The sequence below is a fragment of the Mirounga leonina genome, unplaced genomic scaffold (genome assembly GCF_011800145.1).
Source record: "Mirounga leonina isolate KUSES-001 unplaced genomic scaffold, KU_Mleo_1.0 Mir_93, whole genome shotgun sequence".
NCBI lineage: Eukaryota > Metazoa > Chordata > Mammalia > Carnivora > Phocidae > Mirounga > Mirounga leonina.
The window spans coordinates 46,009,602-46,022,837 of record NW_023270854.1 but is presented as its reverse complement, the minus strand read 5'-3'; positions in this window follow the sequence as shown (position 1 = coordinate 46,022,837).

Below are 13,236 nucleotides of genomic sequence, written 5' to 3'. Positions count from 1 at the left end.
TCTAGAGTCAAGGGCTCACTGAAAGACCCAGACCTCATCACAGGACTGAAGAACACATCCCTTTCCCCACACACCTCCCTACCACATTCTAAAGGCCTATTTACAGGAGGTCCTTTTACTCAGTACACCCTGTCTGGCTATCAGAAAAAATTACGAGGCATACCAAAAGGCGGAAAACACAATTTGGATAGACCAAGCAAGCTTCAGAACCAAACATGGCAGGGACGTTGGAATTATCAGACCTGGAATTTAAAGTAACGATGATGAATATGCTAAGGGCTCTAATGGATAGAGTAGACAGTATGCAATAACAGATGGGCGGTGTCAGCAAAGCCGTGGAAACCGAAAGAAAAGGGAACAGTTGAAACATTTTTCTGATGTTCAGAAAATCTAAAACTTTTAATAGTCACGATAAAGACATAAAAGATACACTTTGCCCTTGATAGAAAGGCTTTTATCAGGTCCTTCTTAGAATTGAAAGGCAAATGGTTTAAAATGATTACTGCATCCTTCCGGTGCTCTTGCCCCAGTCAGAAGCATCTGGGTCATGGCCAAGGTGGCAGTTAAGAAACTGGATGGATGTTCTGCCTTTGCTAGCTTCCTATTTCTGGAATACAACTGTTTTGAGTTCAACCCTTATTTCTGGGGTTTGTTCCTCGGGCTTCATGTGGCTCATGCTGGGCTGAAGTTCATTATTCTTACTGAGCTACGGATAGCTCTCAAGGGGCTGCCGTCCTCCTGGAATGGAGTGGGACACCATGGTCTACTCCTCAGCATTCTTCCCTCTCCGGCATTCACGAGAACCCAGAAGAGGATGGCCTGGAGTTCTGACGGCCACGCTCTTCTACCCCGTTCTCTGGACTGAGGACAGTATCTGCTGCTTGAGGTATTAGCTTCAATGGGGTTCATACCACAGAAAGGGTACTGGGGGGCAGTACACCTTGCCTGTAAGGGTTACGTGTCATCTGGCTTGGAATCAACATGGACATGCACACAAATGTGCGTGGCCGTGAGTGACACAGCATGATGAATAGTTCCTTTTATAGCGATGTTTGTAGGGATGCAAGAGCTCGGCTCCATCTCTCCAAGCAACCCAGTCCCCGCATGGCAAGGCCACGTAGCTCCTCTCCCTGACCAGCACAGACAAGGCTTCGACTAGAAAAGGCTAGAATAGGATTTGCATGGATAACGGTAACGTGGAAATTTATGTATGTGCCAGACAGGATTAATGACCTGTTTCCTCAGAACACCGGTGTAAAAGGATACCGTTGTTATTCTTATTCCATGGACAGGGCAACTGAAGAGGACAGAGAGTAGATGACTTGCCCCAGCGGTACAATCAGGAGGTAACGAAGCCAAACGTGAACTCGGGGAGTCTGTCCCCGGAGCCCAGATGCGCGAGCCCCATGCCACACGGCCTCTCACCACGTATCAGATCTGCGCTCACTCCTCCCACACAGGGATGTTAGTGGGTCAGAGCTTTTACAAGGAAGGGAATGTAAGTGAACTCCACAAAACCCCAATCAAAGCAAATAAAAGCAGAACAAATCCAAATCAACAAACCCCAAATCGCAGGGTCTTTCACGACCTTCACAACCGCAGTGCCTGTTTTCTCCACAAGATGGCAGTAATTCCGCATAGTTCCGCGCCCGCGTATTTCTGTTTGCGCAGCCACTGAATAAATACATGGGTAATAACTGTTTTGTGTTACAATTTAAAGAAATCTGATAACAGCCATCTCACTTGTCAATATTTTAAATGGAATTAACTCATAAAATCAGGGAAGGCTCTCTAAACTCTGGAAAAACAAAACAATGACCCCCCCCCCCCCCCCGCCCCAGAAGGTATGACTGCCCCAAGGTGCTCACATAGGGGCACCAGTGTGCACATACGTACATCACACACACACACACACACACATCCACCTTGTCTCACACAACCTCCCACATCCTCCCCCCCCCACACATCCACACACCTACAGCAACCCATACACACGTCTATACACCCACACGCATCTACTCCCCTCCACAGCCACGTAGATATAGACACGCATACATACATAGATACACACATTTCAACAGGAATCTTTTTTCAAGGAATCTTTTAAAAATCCCTTAAGAGGAAAGAATAAAAGTTTTTCTGTGCCTATTTCATTAGTATTATTTGCTAATCTTTTCTTTGTAAAAACATTACAAATTACTGTCTTTTAAAAAAACACTGCATGACAGTACCTCCAATGCCTATACGAAATCTTTCTTCCCAAAAAGAGCTTCTGCAAAAAGAAACCATCAACAAAGTGAAAAGACAACCTATGGAACGGGAAAAATACTTGCAAACCATGCATTTCATAAGGGAAGGGGTCAATACCCAAAACGCATAAAGAACTCACATAACTCAACAGCAAAAAACCCCCAAATTACCCAATTAAAAAATGGGCAAAGGTTCTGAACAGACATTTTTTCCAAAGATGATGCACGAAAAGCCAAACACAAGTACCCAAAAAGATGTTCCACATCACCAGCCGTTAGGGAAATGCAAACTAAAACCACAGTGAGATATCACATCACACCTGTTAGAATGGTCATCACCAAAAAGACAAGGGATAATAAATGCTCTTTGGATGTGGAGGAAAGGGAACCCTTGTGCACTGGTGGTGGGATTGAAAATTGGTATAGCCCACAGTGGAAAACAGGATGAAGGATTCTCAAAAATTTAAAAATAGAACATACAATTCAGCAATTCCACTTCTGGGAATATATATCCCAAGGTAATACAGGATATCTGTACTCCCATGTTCAAAGCAGCAGTATTTACAATAATCAAGACAAGGAAACAACCCAAGTGTCCATTGATGGATGATGGATAAAGATGTGGTATATACATACAATGGAACATTACTCAGCCATAAAAAAACAAGGAAATTCTACCATTTGTGACGACATGGACCTTGAAGGCATTATGCTAAGGGAACTAAGTTAGATGGAGAAAGACAAATACTGTCTTATTTCTATGTGGAATCTAAAAAAAAAAAAAAAAAAAAAAACCCAAAACAAAAAAACAAAATGCCAACAAACTCACAGATACAGAGACCAGATTGGTAGTTACCAGAGGTGGAGAGAGGTGCTGGGGATTGGAGGAAGGTGGTCGAAAGGTACAAGCTTCTGTTATAAGATAAGTAAGTACTGTGATACAATGTACAGTATGATGACTAGAGCCAACACGGCTATATGATATATAGGAAAGTCATTAAGAGAGTAAATACGAAGAGTTCTTAATAAAGGAGAACATTTTTCCCCTTTATTCTTTTCTTTCTATTGTCTCCATATGAAAAGATGGATGTTAGCTGAGTCTCTTGTGGCAATTTTTTCACCATATGTATAAATCAAGCCATCATGCTGGACACCAAGCCTGTGATATATGTTAATTATTTCCCCAAAGAATTGGAAAAAAATTTTCTTCTCCACAATTCACTGAAAACCAGTAATTCTTATCTTACAGACACACTAGCTTATGCCCGTCTTTCTGAAACTATTATTTTATTGGCATTTCTTTTTCATCTATTCTTTACATTTCTCGGTGATCCCCCAAAGTAGCTATTTCTTAGAGTAAGATCGGTATACCAAAATATCCAAAACTTTAACAGTCAGAGGCAGCTGTGAACTCATGATCCTCTAACTTCGAAGATCTTCATAAAAACAAGTTTCACCTGTTTTCTCCTTTTGAGAAAGCACCACCTACTGACTAGATTTGGTATTGCAGCTCAGGTCTAGCTAATCTCCAGCCCCCAAAGCTTATACTATCAGAAGGTAAAAAGAGAAATTATTTTAATTACAAAATAATTTCTAATTTCATGTTACATCGTGTTCCATGAGTCTAAGCCACATTTAAAATCTTTATCTTGGCCTCAATTTTCCATACCTTTTAATTGGGGCATCCCTCAGTGATGATAGGTCTTTTAGATTTACACACAATTTTGACTAAGGAGAGTTTCAGATACTGTTGATGCAGATTACACTTTCATTCCATCTCTATCAATCAACATCCATTTCATGTATTAAAATCCTGTGAGGTTTGTTTTGCAATTTGGGAAAGAGAAAGAAATTTATTTTGGGAGAAGAAAAACTGGCAAGAAAGAAAGGAGTGGGTAATAATGTCTATTCATCTTTCTGCCTTATATTTGAATTACTCCGGAGAAAGGAATGAGGACTGGAAGTTGATAAAATTATTTTACTTGAGGACTTCCTTCCAGGCAAGGGATGATCCAGAAGTTGATAAAAACTGTCAACAGAGACTTTGTGATTCTTTTGGTCTAACAGAACTGCCTTGGTGACCAGATGTCAAAATGTGACACAGAGCTAGGAAGGAAGCCGTTCTCCTCCACACTGCCAGGAACCCAGCACTGTTCTGAGAACCCGGCCTCCACTTCATCTGGAGTTGAGTATGACCAATGGATTCTCCTGACCGGCACTGGCCGTACTTAGCCTTCCCCAGGCAGGAGGCTTCGCACCTGGTAGGCAAGGAGAAAGGAGAGCCAGAGATAAGAAAAATGGCGCTTGCCTCATGCTGACTGTGGCTGACAGCCTCGCTTGTGGGCATGTACCAGGGCGTCTGTCAGATAGGACAGGACAGGTACAGAAAGGTATGGGGATCAGACAGGTGTGGGTTTAATCTATCACGGTTTCTCCAAAAATTAAATGCTTCTTTTTCTCTGTATATATTTATGATAAAATTATGATATCTACACATATATATTCATGTTTAAAGTAGTCACAGGCTAAGGAGGTCTGGGATATTGGGGCAACATCCCCTATCACCACCAGCCGCTTCAGTAGTAAACTTGTTATCCATGGTGCAATGCTAGCAGGTGTAATTGGGATAATCACCACCCCTGGGGGAAAGGGGTAGGGCACGGAACCCACTCCAGCTTCTCACCGCCACTGCATCCAAGACTGGGTGGGAAGGAGAAGGAGGGTAAACGTGGGGAGAGGGGCTGAGGAGAACTGTTTTCAAAGTCATGCCTGTAGCTTCACTGTTTACTTCTAGAAGTTTACTTGGCCATCGATCAGGGTTAACTCGGGACTTGGCTCCTTCCATCTGAAAAGCACCCATTAGTTTTCACAATGGCGTGTCAAACGTCTAAAGCCGCAGAAGAACAGAGACGGGAAACGAAAGGTGATAAAGCCACAGAGCCCGGCCGCCGCCGTTCTCCGCAAGTCTGCGCCGCGTCCCGCACAGGCCAACTTCAGTGGAGGCTCTGTGCCTGCAGACCTGCCCGGGGACCTGGCCTGCTCACCCCTCATCACATTCTGGGGTGGGCAACGCCAGCTTTGGACTCAGGAAGCAATTTTAAATCAGTCCTGTTTTGATCCCGCAGGCCTGGTTTCATCTGGTTAGCAAGCTCTGCGTGCGAGGCCCCATCCCCTGGGCAGCTGTCCTCCGCAAGCCCACCCTCCAAGGGTCTGCAGACAGGACCCTCCTCCCCCTGGTGACCGACCCCCCCCGGCCGCGCCGCCTTACCCAGAAGGACCCGCCCCGGGCCGGCCTGACCTTGCCCGGAGGAATTTCTCGCTCCAGCTTGAATTTCCTTCCCGTCTACCTTCAGGCCTTTACTGCTGGCCACGCTCCCCTTTGACCACCCGGAATAAATCTTCCCTGCCTCCCTGACAGCTGCTGATTTGGCTTCTTTTCTTATTTTATTTTTTTAATTGAAAGTAAACCTTCAAAGGGGCCCAGCCACCTGAGAAGCTCCGCCGAGCCCTGCAGCTGGGCGAGTGAAGCTCAAACAGAAGTGCTGCATTTTATGGTGTCCCCCCTCCTGCCTGCGGGGGGAGACGGGGATCGCGGGGGCTTTGTGTGCTGCCGGGGCCACTCAGCTTTCAACTCAGCTTTTGCATTAGAAGAAGGGAATTTGGACGTGGGTAAAGTGGTTGGGGAGAGGTTTTGAATGTGGCTGTGTGACCTGAGACAGGTGCAGAGAGACAGAGACAGAGACAGAGACAGGCAGAGACAGAAGGAAAGAGCCAGAGAGGGAGGAAGAGAGACATTTGCAGAGGGAAGTGTGAGTTTGCAGGCAGAATGCAAGTTCAGTTTATTTATAAGAGAAATCTGGGGTGTCTCTGTGTTGTCTGCCTAGACGAGTGGGGGTACGTTGCAGAAGGAAATTTATTTTATTTTATTTTTTTTCATTTTATTTATTTATTCATAAGAGACACACAGAGAGAGAGAGGCAGAGGGAGAAGCAGGCTCCCCGCTGAGCGGAAAGCCCGATGTGGGACTCGATCCCAGGACCCTGGGATCATGACCTGAGCCGAAGGCAGATGCTTAACCCTCTGAGCCACCCAGGCACCCGAAGGAAATTTATTTTAAAAAAGCGTATTCAAATTCAAACGATCAGTTTGTGGTACCAGGAAGCAACGATGTGTTGGACCGCAAAGAATTAGGAGTCAAGGTTCCTCCATTTTGTTCTAGGGTCTTCTTAGGTACTGTGTCATTGTCAGGGGTCCCTTCAGGTTTCTATATCCACCCCCAAACACAAGTTTTTATTACAGAAATTCAAAAATACGCGGGGCAAGTTGAGAAAAGAATGTAACAAATACCTTTGTACCCACTACCTCAGTTCAACAGTGGTTAACAGTTCTTCCATATTTGTTTTATCTTGAATTTATCTCTGTCTCTGGGTGTATACATTCTATCCCCCTCCCCACACAGGCATATTTGTTATTTGTTGAACTGTTTGAAAGTAGATTACAGACATCCTGACGCTTCATCCCTAAATACTCCAGCATGCATTTCCTAATAAGGACATCCTCCTATCCAACTACATGGTATGATGATCACACCTAAGAAAGTTTAAAATGATTCCCTAATAACATTTCACATTCGGTCCATATTAAAGCTTCTGCAGTTGACTCCAGATGATCTTTTATAACTGATTTTTGTTTTGAACCAGGAACCAATCAAGAATCACCATAAATTTGGTTGTTAAGGTTTTTAGTCTCTTGGCCTCTCTTCTCTCCTTGAAGTAGAACCTCCATAGAAAGTGTACAGATCTCGAATGTGTATCTTGATGAATTTTTAAACAATTGATTTTGTTTTTAAGAGCAGTTTTAGGCCTTGATGAATTTCTATTAAGTATACTCCTATGTAAGCACTAACCAGATCAATACATCGGATATTTTCATCACCCTGGAAGGTTTTCTCATAGCTTTTCCTTGTCAATATCTCTTCCTCCCATCTCCCAGAAGGGGTGAGGATCTGGAGTTCTCATATCTTTTGGCTGGGAGTATAAACTGGTTCAACCACAATTTTAGGAAAATTGTTTGCCAGAATCTAAGAAATTTCAACTTGTACTGACTCTATGATTCAGTAATGCCATCTCTCCATATATTCTCAAGAGGAAATGATTGAATATGCCACTAAGAGATCTGTGCAAGCAGCTTTGTTCATAATTTCTCCAAACTGGAAATATCACAAATGCCCATCAACAATAAAATGGGTAAATATGTGGTGGTATATTTGTGCAAAGGAATACTACGCAGCAGTAAAAAGGAGAGCACTATTGAATCATGCAATAGCTTGGGTGAATCTCAGACATTATCTTGAGTGATACAACTTGATACAAAGAGTATAAAATATATGATCCTCATAGATAAAGGTAAAAAAACCACAAAAATAATCTCTTGTGAGAGGTCATTAGTTTTCCTTTAATTAACAAACACCACTTTTCTTTTCATGGCATTTTTTTTTTTTTTTTGAAGAGACTAGGAGAGTTGTTTTGTAGAATATCTCATATTCTGGATTTCTCTGATCATTTCCTTGTTTAAGTTGATCCTTTGCAACTGAAGATCCATGAGAGAACTGAGCTGTCATGTCCTAAGGCACCCATTTTATGTTATGAATTAACTTCTATCCCATGCAGATAGAATGGGACTAGTTGTGTTTCATTGGGAAGATTGAGTAAGTCATTACTCAACTCATTTTCTGTGACCTCTGGTTCAGTTGAGGAACTCCAGTTGAGAAAGGCATTTCATGGCAGATTGTTCCATTATTAGTGATGTGGATGTGAAGTTTGATCACTTGGTTAAGGTGGTAGCAGCCAGATCGCTCCATTGTAAAGGACGTTTTCCCAAGTCTCCATGGCTTAACAACCTCATTTGTCAACATGAAGCACTCATAGGTCAGTATCTCCCACTTGATGAAATAGTTTATTTCCAGCAAATTTGGCTGCAAGGTAAGATTGTTCAAAACAAAATGGTTATTTCACCTACAGGGCTTCACCCTGAAATGGGAACTTCATAACATGAAAAAGACATCTTTTTTTTTTTTTTTTTACAAGACCAGTGCTCTAACCTCTGAGCTATGGAGCCTTTTTTTTTTTTTTTTTTTAAAGATTTTTATTTATTCATTTGACAGAGAGAGAGACAGCGAAAGAGGGAACACAAGCAGGGGGAGCGGGAGAGGGAGAAGCAGGCTTCCTGCGGAGCAGGGACCCCGATGCTGGGCTCGATCCCAGGATCCTGGGATCATGACCTGAGCTGAAGTCAGATGCTTAACGAGGCGCCCTGAAAAAGACATCTTAACCATAGTAGAACATTCTTAATCTTTGAGATTTTTAGGTGACATAAAATAAATTCCCTTGTTACTTGAGATAATTTGATGAGCATGATATTTTTGATATTAAAATTGCTTAGATTAAGGACACATGATACTGCATTTGTATGCATTTTGGTGGTGATAAATATTATGGGAGATAATGTTTAAATCATTGGCAGGAACCATACTAAGGATTTCATGTGTATACCTCGAAGGCAGACCTGGGAGAGATGTGTTTCAAAGCATTTTGTATTTTCAAAAGTAACTTTTAAGAATTCACTTCTGTACTCTAACTTGAAGAAGGAAAAGTGGTTTAAACATGATTATCCACTGGCTTCATGGGAAAGAAATGATTTCAAGTGACTTGGACAGGTTTTGGTGCAATAATCATCATACCAATCCAGAATAGTTTAGTGGAGAAAGCCCAAAGGTCAAGTCTCACTTACTACCTGAGTAACCATGGCCAACTCACTCTAAGCCTTGACATCCTTCTGGCAGATTAAAGATAGCCACAAATTGATTTGTTGTTCCTTCCTTCAAGGGGTTGGGTCATGTCTGCTCCCCTTGAATATTGGCGAGTTCTGGGACCACTCTGGCCAATACAATATAGCTCAAGTGATGATGTGTCAATTTCTGGACCCAAACCTTAAAGAGACTGGAAGCTGCCATTTCCTGTCTTTTGGGACGCCCACTTTTGAAACCTACCTATCATGTTCGTGGAAGCCCAAGCAGCCTTGTGAAGAAACCCATGTGGAGAATAACCCTGAGCTGACATCACTGACTGAGCCACCAGCTGACAGCTTGTCCCACCTTGCCAGCCATGTGAGAGAACTATTCTTAGAGGTAGATCCTCTAGTCCTCAAAGTGCTGGTGCACGGAGCAGGGATAGCCATCTCCACCAAGCACTGCCCATAATTGCCGAGCGGTGAGTAACATAAATGAGTGCTCCTCTTAAGCCACTAGCTTGTTATTTAGCAAAGATAATAGCAACAGTCTTCATTTGCAATATGGTGGTCAACCACTTGTCTTGTACACACAAGGAAGGTCAAATAGGATTGGCTATATGAGAGTGCCTTGCACACCATAAAGCAATTCTATGCCAGCGTAAGGTGATAGTCTCTGAAGTAACCAATAGCATGGAAGGATTCTGTAAATATTATCAATCTGAAGTAGGCATATTGCTCTAATTTCTATTGAGCCCATCTCCTGAAGTTAGAAACCGTACCAATTACTTTTTTTTTTATTGTGACAAGATAGACATCACATAAAATTTACCATTTTAACAATCTTCAAGTGTGCAGTTCAGTGATACTAGGTACATTCGCCTTGTTGTGTAGACTACCATCTATCCCTCTTCGGAACTCCAGTTGCTATTGATAACAGGAAATACATCTTCTTAACAAATATATTTTTCTATTCTAAATATGAAGTGAAGCTAAGTCATCTTAGCACTGTATATAATTATGGTAATTTCAGGAAGGAGCCCATGTGCTGTAAAGATAGATAGGTTTCTAGAGAGACCGTAAAGAATGGCAGCCCACAGTCTGCAGTGGAGACTCTCTTTCTTCCCAGAGCCCATTTTATTCCTGTAGAACCTCAATTAGTCATTAGTCAGCATGGGGATGGGGGAATATTTAGAGAGAAATGAGCACTTATTAAAAAGGGCCAAGAGAGCAAGTTTTCAAAGTTAGAACACTCCAATGAAACCATTTTATATATAAGCAGGCCCTCTGGAGTTAGCACACATACTTGCACCTGGGCCCCACCTGGACATAATTAGTTTCCCTGTGCTCAGAGCAGAGAAAACACCAAAGAAAATGATGTCAAAAAACTGAGCAATCTGTCATGATCTGTGCTGCACAATTAAAGCGGTGTGCTTTCTGTAAGAATTATGTAACACAGATGACATGGTATTTAGATAGCCAAGACTGGGAAACCATCTGGTTATGTTTGACTTCACAGCTATTATGTCTGTTTCCTGAATTGTTTGTATACTTCGGGGAGGGACTCATATGAAGGAAGGATGAAATGCTCTTGGTTGATCTGTAAGAAGCACTTTTTATCTATCTGCAAATTAAAATGTTCTGGGAAAGACTTTTAATTCCAAGCAAGCAGAATCCTCAGGACTCGAGGACCAAAATAAAAGGTAAGCAAAGACTGGGTGGACCCATTCGTCACAGCAGCATGTTTGGGGTTGGAGAACAGTTAGCATATCTTGAAACAAATGGGAAAATGTATTGTGTAGCCTTATGTGATCTATCCCCCCAACTCTCTCTTTTTGGCAGGGAGGAGAATCAGTGTCATTGCTTGTGGTCACAGACTTTCTGTCAGAGTGATAAAAAGCTTTGGATATGCTGATGATGGTTGCATAACACTGTAAATGTAATTAATAGCACCGAACTGTATACTTAAAAATGGTTAAAAGGACACATTTTACATGATAGGTGTTTTACCACAACTTAAAAGAATTCGTACTATAATAGACCAAAACCCATTGAATTCTACCCTTAAAATGGGTGAATTGCATGGCATGTCAATCATATCTCAATAAAGCAGTTGCTTCTACCTTAGGGACACTCACTTTTCCTTCACTCTGCATTTGGCCTACAGAGACCATGAAAAACCTGAACTGGAAAAATAATAAAGCCCGCCTCATGGGGGAGAGGGATCTCCTCACAGCCTGAAGAGATTCAGATAATGAACTCAGAAGCTTGCCTTGCTTAAGAGGCTGAAGACCACGGGATATGGCCAGGGCAGAGCGTGTGGTTTAGAATCATTCCATGGTTGGTAGGGTCGTTCTCCTGAAAGGTAACTTTGACAAGCATAAAGCTCTTCCCAGAGAAATCACCATGTCTAACGATGGCCTTGGCTCTGGGCTGCAGTGGGAGCATAACCACCTTTTGAGTATCAACCTGAACCCTCACTGGCTTGAAAAACAGTGATGTGAGTTTGAGTTGAGTCTGATGAGCCATTTCTTCCTGCTCTTCTCTGTGATGCTATGTCTGCGATGGAGAGTGATCAATGTTTTTAAAATGTGCATTTGGAGTTGCAGGAGAGGCCATCCAGAGTGTCCACAATGTCACCGGAGGAGACAAAACCATTCATCGTTCAGCAGCAGGATGCCAAGAAAACAATACCTCCCCAAACAGATCAAACCGCTGCTCATCAATCTGGGGCAAGCTGCAGGTTGCCTGACTAAGTTACTGTCGGAGAGGCAGACGAGCACAATTTGTCAGTCAGCACTGAGTTTAAATGAGCAGAGATACACATAAAGCCAGCAATGCAATTGTAATTAAGAATTATAGGCATCAAGTTTCAACCGACGCTTTCTTAAGGTAGCAGTGACTGAGCTCTTAGAAACATCTGAGGGATCCAGGGTGAGATTAAAGCCAGAGCATGGGCCGCTCTACAGTTTAAGCAACTTGTCATGTATAAACGTGATGTGCTGATGATGGGGAATCCATGAGAACGCGATTTTTCCTCTTCTCTTAAAAAACTGTATATCACACATATGAAAGAATAATAATAATTTAATATTAATATAATAAAATGATGCTCTTGGACCCACTACCCGGATTAAGAACCAGAACACCTTGATTTGTTTTAATGGTGGTTGAGATCATTGTGAGAATTGACACATCTCTGGGTGCTGAGTTGAGCGGGGTTGAATACATGTTGCGTGCCAACAGTGAGTTAGTGATGAAGCGCGTGAAGATGAATAAAAGCAGGCTGGCCTCAGAGAGCTTACAGTCTGGAAGGGAGAAGAAGATGACAGCACAATTAGCTCTGCATCCCATGAACCCACAGGAAGAGTAGAGGCGTCACAAGAGAGGCAGGCAGCGTTATGGAAGCTTGGAAGAAGTTGGATCGGGTGGGATGGGGAGGGCTGTGTGGACAGGAGCTCAGGGAAACCTTTGTGAAGAAAGTGGCATTTGAGCTGAACGTCACTGGTAAGCAGGGGTTTTACGAGATATGAGAGGGTGGAGGGACTTGAGACAAGCTGAGACAGGAAAGTCTCAGTCCTATAAAAAGATAATAAATGTAATTTGTCTAGAATAAGAGAGAGTGGAATTATAAGATTGGACAACTGTTCTGATTCAATTTCTTATAAGACCCCCATGTCCTTAGGATACATTCCATCCTTGAAGGACTAACTTTCCTCGTCACCTAAAGACTAGCAAACCCAGAGTCAATCCTACTGAGGGGAATATGGGAGGGGAAATTATTGGTTTTGGCCATTCATCATCTATTCTGCCTTCCTAACAGCACCCCACATTTATTTGGGCGAACACTTCTTCCTCAATATTAGCCTGTAAGCAGAGAATGGGATTGACTATATTTTAGCTCCAGGGTTAAACCTCCTAGCATAGTTGTTTGGTTTCGATAAAGGCAGGTGACCTAGTTAGGCCCAATGAGAGCAAGGCCCAGGGCTTTGGGGAGACTGTCAAGGAAGTTGAACATTTTCTTCTCTGCTGATCATAAAGCTGAGAGAATGTGAGGACTAGGCCTTCTGCAGACATCTTGTCATCATGTGGAGAGAGCCTGCCTAGAATGAAGTCAACACATTGAGGCAGGGTCAATATTCAGTATTTGATAGAGGTATGCCATGGACACCAATCAATCAGAATGGATACCAGCTGGTAT